The sequence below is a fragment of the Lissotriton helveticus genome, chromosome 1_1 (genome assembly GCF_964261635.1).
Source record: "Lissotriton helveticus chromosome 1_1, aLisHel1.1, whole genome shotgun sequence".
In the NCBI taxonomy this organism is placed as follows: domain Eukaryota; kingdom Metazoa; phylum Chordata; class Amphibia; order Caudata; family Salamandridae; genus Lissotriton; species Lissotriton helveticus.
This window is the reverse complement of record NC_136057.1, coordinates 789650270-789670179: the sequence shown is the minus strand read 5'-3', so window position 1 is coordinate 789670179 and position 19910 is coordinate 789650270.

Genomic DNA, 19910 nt, shown 5'->3' with positions numbered 1-19910 from the left:
CTCATCACACCTGATGCACGCACCTCTCTGGATACCCCTGCAAGCGCGAGCCCCGCGGCACCACCTTTGTACGCTCCACTGCTCTGATACCAGGACCCTCACCACCATGTATCAAAATGGGACTACAACCCTCCCCCCCACAAACACACACATACACACATTAGAGACCCACCATCCAAAATACTTCTCTATCCCCTCATGGAAGCTGTGGTTGGAATAGCTACAAAACAAGGTGTAAGCGCTAGGTGTCTCATCGTTGTCACCCGAGCGCTATACAAATGCCCCTGCGATGTTGCGTTCATTATTCATCCCTCCTTTCAGCCGCATCTACAGACCTTTCCCTGCTTGCAACTACCGGCAATAAAACAAACTCTGGCATTACTGAAATCTTTAATCCACTGAGTCCCAACATCTGCGCACATTAGGAAATATGTGTTTTCCTCACATAAGGTTTGGTGACCGGGCAGTACAAGGCCCTGGCTGGGGTTCAGCTGCGTGTTACCATGTCTGGTGTGCTTCGAGGCCCCACCGTGCAGTATAGTACCCTGGCTGGGCTCCTGGAGCCACCGTTCAGAGGACCTGCTCGGCACTTACTGACGTCCTGGTGCGGGTATTCACGGGACCTCCCCCAGCACCTCCTAGTGCGAGCGCTCGGAGCCGGAGGGCATCACTGCACAGCAAAGAGGAGTGAATTCCGTTCCCAGGCAGGCTGGAGCGGACGCGGTCGGATCGGAATTTACACCAAGCAGCATGTCCTGTCTCAGGCAGCAGCCTACACACGGGGCCCGACACTTCTGACTGACCTGAGGTCACATCCCCCCACCACGGCGCCACAGAGCCCGCAACGACTCTGCTGAGGGCGGGCCCTGCCCGAGTTTCCAGGCAGCAGAGGACATATTGTATAATTGTAGCACGGCTCCAAGAGATTTTTAACTGTTACTAAGCCAGGGCTGGCAAGTGAAGTCTGCCGGCCCAGGAACACGCACAGGTGTCAGATGTGCCTAGAAATGCGTTAGCATCACGTCCTAACTTGGCAGGCCTGCACGGTGTCACCCCGTGGGATGGTGTCACCCGGTGCGGTCCGCACCCCCCGCACCCCCTTAGTGACGCCACTGCGGGAAACAATATGTGTGTATGACATGCAGGAAGATTCATACCCGCATCACGGAACACCGCAGCACTGTGAGATGTGGCAGGTCTAACACAAAGCTGACAACTCACTTTGCAGAATTCGGACACACAGCAGAGGATCTACGGTGGAGGGTTATAGAGAAACCAACATGCGTGGCCAAGATGAGAGCAGAGCCATCTTTGTGAGAGAACAAAAATGGGTCTTCCGCCTCCGTAGTGATCTACACGGCCTGAACGATGAAATACCGTGGTATGCTTTGGGGAGATAAATAACCAAATATGGAAGTCCATCTACCCGACCTCATAGTCAATACTTCTCTTTTTTTTTTTTTTTTAAGTTCAAGTTTATTGAAACCAAAACATAGCATAGAATACAGAATGTAATACACTCAATCAATGAAAGGTATATGAGGTACAAAAATAAAATTGAGAAGGCATAATAAAACGGAATCAATAAACACCTATATCTAAGTCATGGAAAAGGAAAACAAGGGGGGAAAAGGAAACAAAACAAAAAGGGAAGTGAAGTATGAACATTTAATAAAATATAACATTGTATGCAGATATTAAAACTTAAATAAAATGTATACAATTGACAGCGAGTAATAAATAAGCATAACACTTTATAAATCGAAGGAAAAAGATAAATAAGCAAAATCATGGCGGCTTATGAACATCATCAGATGGATTTTGGTGGGTAACAATAGTATTTTGAGGAGAGGGAGAGGTTTTGGAGAGGTAAGTAGTAAGAGGAATCCATAATAGGTCTCGTTTAACAGCTAATTAAACGGGGGTAACATAATTGGTATCAAGCCTATGGTGAAAACAAATAGCATTCCACCAAACTGAATAACTGACTTTGGTAGAATCTTAATTGGGCAACTATTTTGCAGCTTCTGCGGCATACTTGTGCTAGTTGTGATGAGGCTCTGACTATGTAATTTAGTGACAGACTCTCCAGAGCAATAGACTTGGAGTACCCAATAATGTGCATAAATTATCAGAGATGTGGTCAGATTTCATGTTTGATATATAGTGACCTCCTCCCAGTAAGGGCAGCCCCTGATGAACTAACTTTATTACTCTGTTTTTCGACGACAAACTGTAGCAGCAGCCGTCGTTGTTGTCCCTATCCTGGACAACTTACCAACACCATGATGGGGTCCACCACGGGATATATAGAGTAATGTATATCAACATTCGTCGCTATCATTTATCATCTGACAGCTCACTAAGACTAAAAGTTTGGGACACACAGTAATACACATGGGCTTTTGTATGCACAAATGATCCCCTCAGGAAAGAAAAACTACCGATCCCGTCTGCACTACGTACGTAATGACGTCATTCGGCGTGATTACGCGGAAGTGCTGGGACCGGGGTAAACGCGAGGCAGGGTTTATTAACAGCAGCGCTACAACATGCCGTGATCTTCGGCGTCCGTGTATGGCGGGCACGACTTGTGCTGGAGCGATCCTACAGAACAGTGAGTGGGGCTACTAGGCGATGGTTGACTTCTCCAAGCGCCAATATGGGCTTTCGTTTTCTACTCGAGTCCCGTGTGAGCTGGGTGGAGACCGTTGACCACACAGTTTGCTCATTGTACTCCGTAGCATGGACATGTAGCGGAAATATAGTGAGGATACATTATACAGGCTTACTGTGGTCACATTGGGAATGCCTGTACCCTCTATATATAACTGGAGATAGGAGGGGGCGTTTGGGATGTATATGGCAATGTTTACATTGAGAACCAGCTTCATCTACTTGCATATGTCTCACCTTCGAACACAGGTTGTGTTCTTTGGAGCTTCACCCGCTGACGCCATTTCGAGCCTTAAGAATCAGTAGACTCGGTAAGACGCCTATGCCCGTTTTTTCATCTCGTGGGCTATTTTATTTACAGTGTATGACAGGATATGTAACTTGGGAATTTTGAAACCTTCTAATAGGGGTTGAGTGATTCCCCTTTTACATGCGGAGTGTCATGTCACCTCTGGAGCGTGTCTGTTATCGATATCAAAATTCTTTCTTTTTAAACTATTTGAGATTTTGAGTATAAAGTGATTTGGGGCTATCAATACCTAGTAATACTCTACTCAAGTATACTACAATGGATACAGTTTTGAAAATAATTATTTTCTATTGTAGTAATAATGAACCACGGTTGTGGAAGTACCCTCCATGTGGTTTCCTCTACCCATCACTGCACTGAGGTAAGAGGTGTACAAGGGCTGGGACAGTTAGACTGTCCTGACGAAGACCGGTGTGACCCACTCAATCAAGGGCACGGATCAACGGTCGAAACATGTTGACCACCGCAGTATAAGGAGTAGTGTTTGTGGATCTTGACTTCCTGCCTAAACACGTATACATCCTTCACTTTAATTTTAATCCTGACCTTGGGACCCTGGAATAAAGTACTTGTGGGTACCCATGAGCCAGTTTTAACAAGCACTTTCCAACTGCACTTTAAGTCTATCACTTACCCAGTCCGGACGGACGACACTAATCATTGTATCACTGTATGTCACCTATATGTTGTTTGTATCTGTTAATTTTGAGTAGTGTGTTTTTGTGTCCCCCCTCCCTATGCTCCGCCCCCTGCGTGGCTACGCGGGGGCGTACTGTAAGCAGACCCGATGATGAAGCATGTCACACACATTGTGTGTGAGTGAGGGCAGTTTTTTCAATTAATTTTGTCGTCTTTAGTCTTATTTTTGCGTCACTGTGTCTGTTGTTCCCCACCCCCTTTTGGTGTGTGTATGAAGTAGAAGCAGCCTTAGAGAGCTGTGTGCCGATTCCAACATTTATGGCTCTTAGCGCGTTATATAAGTGGGAGCGTTGCCTTTTTGTCTTTGCCAAGATGAGAAAAACGAGGGCAAATAGCATCAAATCTCTTGGGGCCTCATTTATGTAAAGTGACACATCACTGCGTGAAAACAGCGATGCGTCACTTTTCATTGCGCTCTCCTTGCGACACCAATGATGCGTCATATTTACAGTATGACTCATCATTGCGCAAGGAGTTACAGATACGTCAGTATTTCTGACATGTCTGTATGGCGCAAAAGTGACGCATTGCTGGAGTGTGTCACAAAAGTGACGCAACTCCAGCAATGTGTCCTTTCACATGGGGCAAGCCCCATGTGAAAGGGCCTGCCTCAGTCTTACGCCTGCTGTGAGGCAGGTGTAAGAAATTGACGCATTTGCATCCTTGAAGTGGCGCAGTGAAATCTTATAGATTTCACTGCGTCACTTCTATGACCCTTTCTTGCGTCAGAACGCCCCCCTGCATACATTATACGTGGCGCAGGTATGATGTAGCGCAGGGGTTTACAAAGTGACGCATCTACCTAGATGCGTCACTTTGTAAATATGGTGCAACAAGGCACATTTTTTACGCTGCTGGTGCGTCACAAAAAGTGACGCACCGGCAGCATAAAAGTGACGCACGGCCTCATAAATGAGGACCTTGCTGTGTACATTTACGGTTCGATGAGTTGATTCTTCAATTTCACTCTTCTTATATTCAGGGCTGCTAATCTGTCTACTTTTCTTCTACACAGTATATCAACTAAGATAAAGAAAACGTTAGATCTGAAAACACAGAAAAATTGAAATTAGGCACAAAATGTATGGGGTACACCTTGTGATTGCGCCTGTTTTAAAGATATGCTCTGAATATGGGAGTAAAGGTTAGATTTACTAATTTTTCATGTAACAGAACAATAAGATATTGTATTGTATTGTAATTGCATTTATATAGCGCTTACTACCCCTGATGAGGCATCTAAGCGCTTTTTCGGCGAGTAGCATGCTACTCTGGGACCCATAGAGGATTAGTGTTGAATTAGTATAGTGAAACATGCAAGTACATTTTAAGTGGTGGATAGGTTAGTCAGTTATTTGGATTTGGAACGATAGCAGAAGGATAGAGGAGGACAAAGGTTTGTATTTATATAGCGCTTGTTGACACATGCGATTGAGGAAGCCTACAAAGGATTCGTGGTGAATTAATGTGGTGAAATATGAAGTAATTTCAGTGGTGGATATTAATCAGTTACTTGGAGTGAGAAGGATAGCGGAGGGATAAAAGGGGAAGAAAGATTTGAATTCCTATAGCACTTGTTACTCCTGATGGGTGTCGCTTTTCTGGTGAGTAGCACACCACTCCGGAACCCATATAGGATTACTGTTGAAAATTTGTATAGTAAAAAATGTGAAGTAATTTGAGTAGTGGATATGTTATTCAGTTGTTTGGGTAGTATATTAGTATAGTTTAATATGGAATTTGAGAAGTGAACATGTTAGTCTGTTAATTTCGATTGAAAAGGATAGTGGAGGGATAAATGAGTGAAAGATTTGTATTTTTTTTTTTTTTTTTTTTAAGTCTTAGCAAAAGGAGGAGGCTTTTGGATGAGTAAAAATGAGTTTTGGAGGGGAGGACTCAGAAGAAAGAGTTTAAAAAGGTTTGTTTTAGGGGATCGGTATAGTAAAAGAGGTGTCCGATGATACAAGGAGGGGTAGAGTAGGAGAGAGTCTAGAAAGGGTTATTTTGGAAATCATAGTAGTAGTATGGGGTTTGGGTTAAATGAGAGAGTGGATGTAGAGGATATATTGATAGATGTGCAGTATGAGAGATAGGGTAGTGCACTGGAAGGAGTAGTAGAAGAAGTTTGAGATGAGTCAGAAGGTTGGGCTAGAAGATATATTGAGCGAAGTATAGGCTGAGAAATAGGCTAGTGCATTGGAAATGCTAAATAAGAAGAAAGTGATAAATATGTAGATCCATAATTACATTGAAAGTATATGTGTTGCTAGATTTACAAAGTGTGGTGGTGTGCAGTGTGTGTGTTGCTCGTTAGTGTTATTATGGTAGAAGAGAGAGGAGGGTGTTTGTTCGACAACTGATGGAAGGTCTGTTGGGTGTAATTACAGCAGGGAGAGTGTGTCTGAATGGGATGTAGTTATGTATTGGTGTTGATTCGTGTTGTGTTAGTGATAAGTGTATTGTTAGTGGTATAGGATAGAGTTGTGTACTGTTTGTAGGTGATGGTGGATATGTGTGGTAGTTGGGATAGTAGGGTGTGTAGATGTGGTTTGGTTGGGTTTGTAGTGCAGGCTGGTACATTAATCTGTGCATAGTGTTGTGCGTGGTGTACATTTGGTGTGAGTGTGTTGCTCTGTTTGTAGATGAGGATGGTGTGGGCTGGGTATTGCTAAATAAGAAAAAGGGCAGCATTTCTGGCCATAGTCCCGACCAGTCTCGAACAGGCTCAAACAGGCAACTGCCCTTGTCTTCTCTGCCCTTAACAGGCTCAAACAGGCACCAGCCCTTGTCCCCTCTGCCCTTAGCCTCGACTCCCGGGCTGAGACGCCCTAAGCCTGACCATTTTTATAGCCCTAGTAATCAGGTGACCCCTTCAGCCAATGAGAACCCTAGCCCTAACACTATCCAATCACAACACTAGCCCTAAAATCTAGGAACCAATAGGAGACCAGGACTTTACAGCCAATCTTAGCCCTAGTCCACGCACCCAATCAGTTCAAAGACCCTGATCTCTACATCCAATAAAGGCCCTAGCCCTACCAGTAGTCCCAAAACAAGTCCATGCAACCAATGGCACAGGTAGCCCTAGTACCTACTTCCAATAGAAAGCCTAACGCTACTCTAAGTCCACACCTAGTCCAGCAACCAATCACACCAGAAGCCCTAATCGTTACTTCCAAATAAATGTCTAACCCTAGGCCTAGTCCCACCCTACTCCCAACAACCAATAGCATAGGAAGCCCTAGTCCCTACTTCCAATAGAAATCCTAACCCTAGCCCTAGTCCCAACCCTACAATGATTGAATCACAGACCCAGAAACCAATCAGAACCCTCAAATACCCAACCAATGAGGACATTAACCCTAATCCAATAGAAACACCAGATACAACCACCAATCAGTGTAGACATGTACCAACCACTATCAGACCATATAAGGTCCCAGCGACCTCAGACAAGGTTTGCTGACCAGGGAGTTGGAAGCTGCTTCTACTGTTCAGAATCTCCTAGGAGACAGACAGGCTCAATCCACACTTTGGACTTCAGCAGGTAAGGGCCTCACTAACTTGAAATCTAACAATACTGTTTGAATAAAACTTTACTCCCCCTGCTGGCCAGAAAACGAAATGCACAGGCCCTAGTAAAAATGCTACATTACGCTAGAGAGAAAGCACACACCACCATATCTAAAACGACTGTCCTCCTGCTTGTGTCATGGCACGGTCTCCACCATGGTGCAAAGGTGAGTGTGCACTGTCTACCATACAATTTGTACGGGAGGAATACACTTTTAGTGCACATTTCAATGCACTAGCAAACGTAGAATGTTTACACGCATTGTACTGTGAGGGGCATCACACACGGAATACCATTTGTTTTTGTTGTAGAAATGAAATAGTTTCCTTGAGTTTACTCCTTCTTTCAATAGGTAATAATTTCTGACACAAAGCCCAGTCTGGCACTGTTAGTAGATCAGACCTAGTGTTAAACCCTTCAGGTATTTGCGTTTATCCACCCCAGTAATCGCCTCTGAAAGCGAATTGGTGCATACCACTTCAGCAACTCAGGGCCACAGGCCCATACCTACTGAGTATGGAATCCACATTCTCCGCCAAGGGTCGGAATGCATTGGCCCCATGTTGACAGAGCTATTGAACCTTTCCCTCACCTGCGGGGAGGTGCCTCCTCAGTGGAATTATACAATAGTAATTCCACTGTTAAAAAACAACAACCTTGAGTCTCTTTCCCCGAGTTACTGCAGGCCATTCTACTGACTTCCTGTAAACTCCAAGGTGTTAAAAAATTATGTCAATAACAATATTTCTGCCTTCCTCGAATCTAAGGAAGTTCTTTACCCTAATCAAATGGGGTTCTGACCACATCACAGCACTGGGACAGCTGTGCTGTCAGTGGTTAATGAACATAGGCATCTTCTGGATTAAGGAGGATCTGCAGCTTCCATCTTTTTAGATCGCAGTACTGCTTTTGATACCGTAGACCTGGACCATTCTAGCCTTATTCAGAGAATCTCCAATTTCGAAATCGAGGGCAGAGCACTACCGTGGCTCTACTTCTTGGAGAATAGAGCCTTCCAGGTCCTGGATCAGTTCCTTAGTTGTGGGATTCTTCAGGGCTCCTCCCTGAGACCCTCCCTTTTCAATCTATACATGCTCCCCATTGCTGATATTGTGCACTTATTCGGGTTGTCTTTAGTTTCCTATGCAGACAGCACCCAGTTTGTCATTTCAATCTCCCCGACCCAGGTTCTAGTAATCTATCTTTAATCTTGTGCCTTCAGGAGTAGCCAGTCGGATGTCTGGTTGTAGACTGAATCTCAATGAGGATCAAATTGAAGTTATGCTGCTGGGGAACAATTTTTGTAGCAGTGCCCTAAGCCCTCTACCAGACTGCCTGAGCAAGCTGCCCTCCCCAAAAAGCTCAATAAAGATCCTCGGGATGTTATTTAATTTCAGTATCACAATGGACAATCAAGCCAAAAAGCTTGCTGCTAGGGCATCTTGAGACTCCTGAGGATGGTTTTCAACCTTCTTCCTTTTTCAAACAGAAGGGCATTGCTCAGGCCCTTGTGTTATCGCGTCTTAATTATGGGAATGCCTTGTATCTCAGCTTGCCTCGCTGTGTTGTCACAAGTTTGCAGACTGTGCAGCAGACTGCTGCACGACTTCTGATGAACATCCCCAAACATCAGTCTGCAGCTAGAGTTCTTAGAGATCTCCACTGTCTCCCAGTGGATCAACGAGTTCAGTTGAAGACCCTATGCATTATGCACAGGGAAATCAATAACAAATGGTAAGATCTCTAGCCTCCCTATATCTGCCCGGAAGACTTCTTTGATCTTCTTCAGCACATCTACTAAGTGTTCATAAGAGCCGTAGATCCCAATGGGGTGGCCGTTCTACTTCTTTTCTGGTGTCTAAACTTTGGGGTAACCTACCTTTGGAATTGTGTGTACTGGAGCATGAACAACCCTTCCTCAAAACCTTGAAGACCTGGCTTTTCAGTGACTAATTTTCATAACAGCTACTGATAATTTGCTGTGTATGTTGCAGTGCTGGATAGCCTTTCCGTTAGCCTTGCGCTACATGCAAACTCCAGACTAGACTAGACTTCTGAAGCTAACAATCCTAGAGTTCCCATTAATTTGGGGGTTAAGATTTAGCAGCTATTTTGAGTGGAAGCTTGAGGATCCACTGAGATATGTGGAATAACCGGGTTAATAAGTAATTCCAAGTCCAATTCATATGGTAATTTCTATATTCCTCTCTGCAGATTCCCCAGGAGTTTTTAGCTGTTTTGAGCAGTCGGAAGTTCTGGGGGAAACAAGACAGGCCAGTGGCGCTTCTGAAAAGTTCATAATTTAATAGGCTCAGTTACTGTTGTTACCCGGTCCATCGGAAATAACAAGCCACTTCACTTGAGTGTGTAAGTGCTTGATTGTGGTCAAGTCTGTTGCTTACCTCGGTTTATCTTTAGCATTTCATTGTCCACAGACTGCTCAATTGGAGGTTTTAAAAGAGTTTATTCGGCTCTTCCTTAAAAACTACATTTTGGATGAGCAACATGCTATCATGTTCTGTCAAAGGTTTGCAAGGTATGATGAATTCAAAAGTATTTTGAACTGTTTACCAGAGAACAGTGTGGGTCTGCAAAGAAAAATGACAAAAAGGCCAAATGTGTTTCACCAAAACTAAGCTTAAGAAGACTGAAGGACACCCTGGAGGATTAACCATCGGTTCCACTAGTGGCTGAGACCTCAAAGATTATGCTATGGGTGTGGGAGCTGAAGAACTGTCAGCATTTTGTGATCACCAACTGTGAATTAAACCTTTTCCTACAAACTTGGAGACATGATGCTTTTGGCACTTTCATAAGGTCCTTCCTGGGAAGCGCTTTACTATCTGAGAAAGAAGGACAACATAAAAAGAGCAACATGAAAGAATCAAGAGACCACGGGGCATATTTACAATAAGTGGCGCATCCCTGCATATCAGCAGGGATGCGCCACTTATTGTGCGCCATGCCTCCGCCACCATGGATGCGCCGCATTTACAATGCGGCGCACCATGGGGCAAAAACGACACAGATGGTGACACATCTGTGCCGTAAAAGTGACGCATTGCTGGAGTTTCGTCGCAAGCGCGACGCATCTCCAGCAATGCTCTGGGGGGCCCTATCTTGTTAATGCTGCGTCAATCCTTACGCCTGCTTCAAGCAGGCGCAGGGTTTTGACGCAGCATGGGGCCCAAAGTGACTGAGTGAAATCTTGTAGATTTCACTCAGCCACTTTTATAAGGCGTTCCTGCGCCAGAACGCCCCTCCCTGCGCAGGAACGCCTCCTTCTGGCGCAGGGCTTTACAACGCGACGCATCTCCCAGATGCGTCACGTTGTAAATACCCCGCACCATATCGCATCTTTTGCGCAAAAGTGACGCAACGGCGGCATAAAAGACACGCAGCGGCGGCATAAAAGACACGCAAGGGGCTTGTAAATCTGCCTCAAAAGTGTTACTCCCCAAAAACTTTTATAAGCTCAACATTTGCATTTCATTACAATGGCAAAGTACATATTGTTCACTACACTTCCCCCCAAGCCAATAGCCCTAGCTCTAGTCTGTTTATCTTCTTTACATTCAGAAAAACAGCCATAAAGATGCTAATCCATAGTGCAAACAGTGAGCATTCCCCACCCTGTACCAAGGTACCACACCTATAACGAGACTCTAATTTTAAGGACCATTTGTACTTTTGCTGAATTTGCTTCGTCCCCTGGAATTTCTGTTTTTCCATTCTCCACCAATAAACTTAGCCAACATGTTCATGGAATCAAGGGATGTGTTGACTTTATACTCCTCTGATATTTTCCACAACTGCTTGGTTTCTTCTGGCATCCACAACATAACCTCCTCATTCTTCCACCTAAATTAATTGTTCCTGGGTATGGCGATTGGTACCTTATTTGGTGCTTGTTCTGATAAATTGTCAAAGACTGGAACATCTTCACCTTTATAAGTATTTTAGTCACCAGGTCATGGGACAACAAACCGAAGCAAGTATGAGTAGGGCCTCCTGTTCTAGTCATCTGGATTATGTGTATTTTGAGGGGAAATAAGGAAAATATACCCAGCACATCACTATGCTGTATTGACAGCTGTGTGCACCCTATGGGTCTATCTACACATATAGGAAAGTTACCATATTCTTTCAAAATGGCTGAATATGTATCTTTCAAGCACTTGACTATATCTTCCGTTTCACAGGCCCTAATACTATCTTTCCAAGACCGATTTTCATACTTTCCAATGAGGGGCAGTATAAGTGTTAGACCAGTCATCCTTAAGGCCGTCTCCCCCTATACATTTGCCTTACGCCTACATTTGGTAACTGACCCTGCTTTTGTTGGCCTTTGGACTAGTGCACTTTACCACTGCTGACCATTGCTGAAGTGCATATGCTCATTCCCTAAAATTTGGCAACCTTGTCTTACACCCAATTGGCACATTTAATTTACTTTAAGTTCCTAGTAACATGGCACTACCTGTACCCAGGCCCAGTGAATTAAATGGTACTAGTGGACCGGCAGCACTTGCTCCTTCCACTTAAGTAGCACACTAAACATGTCACAAGCCCACCATTGCAGCCTGTGTGTCCAGTTTAACTGCCAGTTTGACCTAGCAAAATAAACCATTTGCAAGGCCTAAGTCCTTGGCACTGCTCTGTTGGGGGCATTGTATTTTAAATTAGAGTGATTGGTACATGCTTGCATCTCGCAGTGTGCTGCTTTTAAATTTCACTGTTATTGCTTTTAGCCTGCACAGTACTTCTGAATCAAAGTTCAGTGGGTGGGGAGTACACACGGAGAGCGGGTCCTGCTCCTGCACGAGGATACTCTCTCACTGGTCCATCACGGCTGGTGCCGATTGAGCGGAGGGTGCTGCGAGTATTCCTCGATGACCCTAGCCTCACTTCCGGCCTCCCACTTCCGCTTGAGTGTGTGGTGCTCCGGGAGCGGTCTAGTGCTCCCACCACACACTCTATTTAACACACGTGCAACCGGCCGCGCAGTGGACACTAGTAAGTCCTTGGCGCTGCTCTGTTGGGGGCATTATATTTTAAATTAGAGTGATTGGTACATGCTTGCATCTCGCAGTGTGTTTCTTTTAAATTTCACTGTTATTGCTTTTAGCCTACACAGAACTTCTGAATCACAGTTTAGTGGGTGGGGACTACTCACGGAGAGCGGGTCCTGCTCCTGCTCCTGCACTGAGGATACTCTAGCCCTGGTCCGTCACGGCTAGTGCCGATTGAGCCGAGGGCGCTGCTAGTATTCCTCGGTGCCCCTGGCCTCACTTCCGGCCTCCCACTTCCGCTCGAGTGTGTGGTGCTGCGGGAGCGGTTTAGTGCTCCCAGCAAACACTCTATTTAACACATGTGCAAACTGACGCGCAGTGGCCACACGCAGGGGGCGCGCCAAAGATGCGCCTAAGGCAAGCCCATCTGTGCCCGTCCATGCCCGATTAGCGCGAGAGGCCAGGACCCCTGGATCTTTTATTAAGCAGTCCGTGGTTTATACTTCTGTGGAACTGCGGGACCTGAGAGGGGTTACAGCCCCGACGTGCCTCCATACTTTAACAGTTGATGAAGGTGCAGGGTGGTGTGGACACTGTGATTTCCATTTTGCAGCAGGCAGGGACAACAGACAAAGTGGGAAAGATAAGAGCAATACCCAGGACCCTTTGCTCTGCCTCTCCCTCAATTGCAGGTCCCTTAGCAAATACAGTTTTGAAATATACGATTTACTTATGGGCCAGAAACCAGTGGGGTTGTTCCTGGTTGAAACCTGGTTAAATGAACAATCTGCACCGGATGTCCTGGTCGCTCTACCGGAGGGGTATGCCATTCTCAGGTTTGACAGACTGGGGCAGGTCTCACCGTGATATTCAGGAAAGAATTCCAATTAAGGCTGGCTAGAATTACGCTGTCTAGCTGCGAAGCAACCTTTTTTAGTTTGAGTACGAATACCGTTAGCTCTATCGCAGGCCTGCTTCTGTATAGACCTCCTGGCCCAGCAAGAGCCTTTCGTAATGATCTAGCTGAGACGCTGCCCCCTTATGTCATTCGCTACCCTAATTTCATCTTGTTGGGGGATCTGAATCTTTATTTGGAGGATTTAGATAACAGAGATTCTCAGGAAATGCTTCAAGGGCTCCAGGCTATGGGGTTAACTCATTTGGCCAACTCCCGACTCATAACAAAGGTCATACCCTGGACAATATTTTTACCAATAGTACTGTGGTCGAAGCACTGCCACCAGTGCCCATAGTATGGTCTGACCACAGTGTTCTCCCTTTTACCATCAGGCACTCCTCAAAGAACTCCTGCAATTTAGGTAAGCGAGTGGCGGCCCCATTGGTTCGGAAATGGGATCCGTTAAGCTCTGAGGGTTTCGGGGATAAGTTGGCATCTAGTATCCCAGTTTTGGGGAGCGAAGTAGATATAGCTGAGCGGCTATGCTCTCTGTGGATCAAGGAGGCAGTTGATGCTATTGCTCCCTTGAAAACAGGTAAAACACCCAGAGAACCCCCTCCGCTAATAGGTTCTCGATGGAATTGGCCCTCATAAAAACAGATTTCAAGCGCCTTGAACGTTGCTGGAGGAAGAATTACCTTAATGAGAATAGGGCGCTTTATCTGGCAGCCCTAAAGATGTACCACCAACGTATTAGGAGAGTACGAAGGGAGTTTTACTGTGATTATATTGAAGCGGCCAAAAACTCCACTAAGAACATTTTTAATGTGCTAAGAGAACTGTCCTCTTTAGATCGCACAACAGCTACAGTGCCCGCCTCCACTGATTACTGCAATCAGGTTGCAGACTTCTTTGTGAGCAAGATCGATATCATCTATGCTGCCTTCCCGGAAAGTAGCAGGAATCATATACCTGCTCCTGCAATTGAGGGGTTAGGTAGTAACAATTGCTTTACTTTCCGCCCACCTGGAGTAAGTGGAGTTCTTAACCTTATGGAGGCAGTTAACTCTGGGTCGTCCCGTGACCCGATTCCAACAAAATATGTGAGGCTAGGGAAAGAAGAAATTGCTCAGGTCCTCTATTTGCACCTGAACACTTCTTTTAACTCTGGTAGGGTCCCTAGCAAATGGAAGCATGCTATAGTGGTACCATTATTAAAAAACCTTCCCTCGACCCTGCTCTCCCAGAAAACCTTAGACCTATATCTCTTCTACCCTATGTGGCTAAGGTTGCGGAGAAATATCTGAACCACCAGCTATCCCTATTTTTGGAAGAGAGACAAGTACTGCATGAAACCAAACATAGTACAGAGTCGGCTCTTCTGTTTGCTTCAGAGGCTCTAAAAATGGTGGCTGATGAGGGTAGAACTATTCCACTCAACCTCATTGACCTCAGTGCTGCGTTCGACACGGTCTACCATGGCCTTCTCTTAGAACAGTTGCGGGAGGCCGGGGTCGGCGGAGTGATACGGAGGTGGATTAAAAACTACCTGGAGAACAGGTCTTTCCAGGTACTCCAGCATCCTTTTGAATCCAGAGTCTGTCCATTGTTGCAAGGGGTACCGCAGGGTTCGGCTCTTAGCCCCACCCTATTTAATATTTACATGTGCCCCTTGGTAAATAGTGTGCTGAGACATGGGGTAAAACTGGTATCATATGCTGATGATACACAGCTGATAGTCACCCTGGAGCACGAGGAGGCGAGAACGGCTGTCAAGTTTAAGGCCTGCATAGGGGAGCTCGCCAACTGGATGAAGCTCAGCTGCTTGCAGCTGAATGCGGGAAAGACGAAGGGGATGGTGGTGGGTAAGCAACCATCCCTCTGGTCACACTTGTGGTGGCTGGAGGAGATGGGCCCACCCCTGACCCCTAAGGCCAAGGCTAAGAACCTGGGAGTGTGGTTCAATGACTCCCTTTCATTCTCTGAACAGATATTATCTGTGGCTGGCATTTGTTTTGGCACTCTGAGGATGTTGCAAAAATGTTTGGACCTTCTCCCAGTAGAGGCTAGACGGACGATTATACAGGCTCTTGTTACGTTGCATCTAGACTACTGCAACATCCTGTACCTGGGGGTGACCCAGAACAATTTGCACATCCTGCAGAAGGTTCAGAATGCGGCAGCCCGCCTAATACTGGATATCCCTAGGCGGGCCCCGGTTGGTAGAGGCTCTGAGGAAATTACACTGGCTGCCCATTCAAGCCAGAGTTACTTTTAAAGCTTTGTGTTTCACCCATAGGATTTTCTAAAAACAAGGGCTTAGCTTTCTGCACCCTCTTCTTACAGTCTACAGACCTGAACGCTGCCTAATGTCCCTGGGCACAGCAAGGTTGACTGTGCCTACGGTGCGGAAAGGTACGGGCAGGTGGGAGTTCTTTTGGATTCCTTGCGGCCAAAGCTTGGAATAACCTCCCTGTTGACCTAGGGAAGTGTCTTTCAGAGACGGTATTTTGAAAATACTTAAGACATGGCTTTTCCGTTTGACTTTAAATGGCCGGAATTAGGCTTGAGGTAGCCGTTCCATTAGGGGACCTGGCTGCAGGGTGGGGCGGTGGTCTGTGGTGCAGCCGCCATGTTCTAACTGGTGTTTAGCATGGGGGCACTCCGTTGGAGTAACCAGGCGCTCTATAAGCTGTACAATAATAATAATAAACCTTCCTTTTCAATACGTATAAGTCACCCCTACGGTAATCCTTAAACAGCCCATAGGGCATGGTGTGGTGTATTTAAAAAGTTAAACATGTACTTTTAAGTAAACATGTCATGTTTGGTGCCTGATAAAATGTAATTTAAAACTCTGTGTGATAACTTTCAATCAGGAGCAGGTAGGAATATTGGGATTGATGTCTAAAGAATTGTAATTTAAAACCCTCTTTAATGGTAAAGATCGATTTTAGGTCACAATCCGGAAAATACCACATTTAAAAAGTTGTTATTTTCTTGTCCCAAGCATTTTTGCCTGCAGCCTGTTATCCTGGGTCACATGAATAGGTGCAGCTTACAATTGGGCTTTGTGTATTGATCACAGACAATAAGACAAACTTGGAATAGGTGTTGGCAGGATTTGCCACCCGTGACTTGATAGAGGAGAGGAGCTGTCACCATCTATCACAATTACACATGACATGGCCTCTGCCTCAGCACACTCACAAAATATTTCACACTAGTATTTAGCAACCTGAGACAAGCTGGGGCCAGGACAGGGCGTCCGGAAATTCCAAACATCTCTGGAACTAGAAAACTCTAGAACCTTCTCCTACTTCAAAGCTGCCACCAAGTATGAATATTGGATTCTCAGGCCTAACTCTTCAGTACACATCTGGACCTGTGGAAGACTCAGAAGTACCTCTGTGCTGCTGTGCTGCAAGAAGGACTTTTACCTGCTGCCCTGCTGCTTGCTGTCTGAGTAAAATGGACTAGACCTGCATCTTGAACACAAGAATACCAGAGTCACCCAATGGGATAGTTAGCTGGCTTCCTGCTAACAGCCTAAGGGACACAAAAGTCTCTATCCACCTTGATCCCAGTACCTGGACTCTGTCTGCCATGATACTTGCCCCCCAAGCGGTGTCACTCCATTATTGGACTCTTGAAAGTGGGCCTGAATGTGCTGTGTCAGCCCAGCTGTGGTCTTGTGGGCAGAACCAATGCAGCACAAAGCATCTCCTCGCAGCTCAGTATCGGCACTACCATTTTGCGATGCATGCCCAACACAATACCTTACATCACAGCCCCTCGGACCCACTAATATGCTATGTCTCCCCAGCACAGGACTTCACACCGTAAGCCCCATAGACTCCTTCATCAGAACCCTTGCTGCACAGGACTTTGCACCACATCCTCTTCAGAATGCCACTGTACAAAGCTTCCCGAATGCAGTATCTTGCTATGCTCTGCAACCAGGATTTAAGGTACTTTGTTCAGTAGGCCTAACTTGGTCCCTGTATCCGGGCTGTACTCCTTTGTGGTCACGCTGAACATGTGACTTTGTCCCGGTCTGGCACAATCAGATAATCACAGGTGGCTCTTTGTACTTTTAAGCACTATTTTCACTTAAATCTTTAAAACAGCATTTTATTTTTTATTGTTTTGGTGTCAGATCATTTATTTTTCTAAATTACTGTGGGATTTTTCTTGTGCTATGTTTTTACTTTAGTGCTGTATGAATTGTTGCATAACTACATTAAAACATTGCATCTAAGATAAGCCTGACTGCTTTATGCCAAGCTACCAGAGGGTTAAGCATATGTTAATTTGGGGTTGCTGCATGAGTAGAGTTTTACCCCTTCAATGAATAACCCAATTCTCTACATTGGTGTTCAGCATAAAGGGTTAAGACTTGTGGCTGTGCAGTGCTACACACTGATTTTGTGTACCACTAACATCCCAGATAACTAAATTGATACCAGGTTGAGTTGCTTTTAATTCTCCTTTATTTGCTCTTTTGCTTTTTCTAAACTAATTTTCATTCCACCTGACAGTCTGTGACTGTTAGAAATGGGACTCTGGTTGGGTAAGGTATGCAGCCGGGCCAGACAGGAACCACCACTTTAGATGGTAAGTAAGATACACACTAACATTTTACCTGTGCTCACCCTCTGGTAGCTTGACACAGAGCAGTGAGGCTAAAATAAAGAAGCAATGTGTAAAGTATTTGTACAACACACACACACACACACACACACAATAATACAATGAATACATCACAAAAGGACTACACACTGGTTTACAAAAGTAGGTTATTGCAGTGTCAGCAAGTAATAATTTTCAAATTATGACTTTTTAGAGTTTGCATCTAAAACAGTGCTCAACACGTACCTCGTACTTCAATGATTTTAGACGGTTATGCTGGTGATAAGTGAACAAATCCAACATGGGGTCCTCCAGAGAGGTGACTGCCCAGTATCTTGTTCAAATAATACCTCCAATTTACTAGACAGTAGGCAGGGGCCCATGGGGGGACACTCAGCCCAAAACTGCTGAAATGGCTAGAGCTGTGTGCTAGGGAGCACCGTCTGGCTGTATGTCTCCCAGAGGCCCTTCTAATTCACAGTACCTTGCAAAAAGGGATCACAGAAGTCAGAAAGCCTTGGTTAGTGATGATGCAAGTGTCTGGGCTGCAGGGTTGGTCGGTGTAGAACACTTTGTTGTTCCTGGGGCAGACCAGCCTCCTTGACCCATGTCACAGGCAAACCAATGTTCCATTAGGGAACAAGACACTGGAGCGCCCCTGGGAGGTGGTGCTGTGGGTCCAAATAAGGTGGTGATTGGCTCACACAGCCTCAGAAGGTTGCAGCATGAGCCTAAGGTGAGGCACTTTTCCTGAACCAAGCAAAAGCACTCGATATGGGACCAGGCAATATGCTTGTTGTTTCACAACACAATGCTGGTCAAATCAAATTATCTTTATTCGGTTACCATAATTTGTAGAAAAACCATAAACGTACAGTTAAAAAACATTATCATACAATAAATACAATCAATACAGAACATACAACAATACATTTGCGAATTCATTAATTGATTTAGGCGTTGGATAGTTAAAAACATAATACTTTGAATTAAAATACCTGTGTGCCAGCAATTAACCAAGATTGGAGCGGTGATTGACACAAAACTTCAAAAAACAGGCTATAGATTTCCAGGAATTGGAGCGCTAAAAAAGCTGGGCGACAACTTCGTAAACCCATAGATCTCAGTATGGGGACAATCCATCGCCTACGTGGAATTACATAAAATCTACAGAACAACAATATATGGATTAACGATTGTGAAGAGATGTCCGCACATGGGCAGGCAGATAAATTCAAAGACCAATCATTCAGTTGAGGGAAGGAAATTAAGCGATGAAAAATGTTAAATCTAAAACGAGTCAACAACAATTTTTCAAACGAGTTCAAATTATATGTTAGATAGGGTTGCACAGTGAAGGTGGTCTGAATGGCTAATAAAGGCTGCACTGAGCTTTTTTCTATCTCATTAGAGAGTCGCAACTGCCCTAAGTGCAATACGCATAGCTTTTTAAAATCTTTCCTCGGCATCTCAGAGATAGTTAATGGGTGACTGAAGTATCTCGCGAGGCCTAGATCATAAAAGAATGTTTTCACGAAGACTAGCCATCTGATCTTATATTTTTTTTCAAGCATCAGACAGTCCTGAAAGAGGCGTCTTGATAGATCACACTGATCAGTTGACCAGACACGATGCCATAGCATGATCGGTTGAATTCCTATATTATCCGATATGTAGTCCAGCCCTAGCTCTAAGTGGCATCTGTATGTCGAGGTGCTCTGCGGAACTGCAAGTAGGTATCTCAAGAAGGTGTTCTCGACCTTCTGTAATGCATCCACATTAACATACCCCTATACCCCTGAGCCATAACTTGCAACACTAATACATTTGGCCTGGTAGATCTTTATCATTTCTGGTGGGGACCTCTTTCCTAGCTTCTGAGCAAGTGCCACAAGGGCAGTAGTAGCCCTCAGAAATAGCAGTTTCCTCACGTTGATAGCCTGTGTCCATTTAGACTTGTTATCTATTAAAATCCCTAAATAGGGGTAAGATGTTGTGCACTCTAGCGTAGTATTATTAACAGAGATATATTTAACTTTTTTGGGTCTGAGACCTGTGTGCATAACATAAGTCTTTGTTATGTTCACTTTGAGGTTCAAACTGTTCATG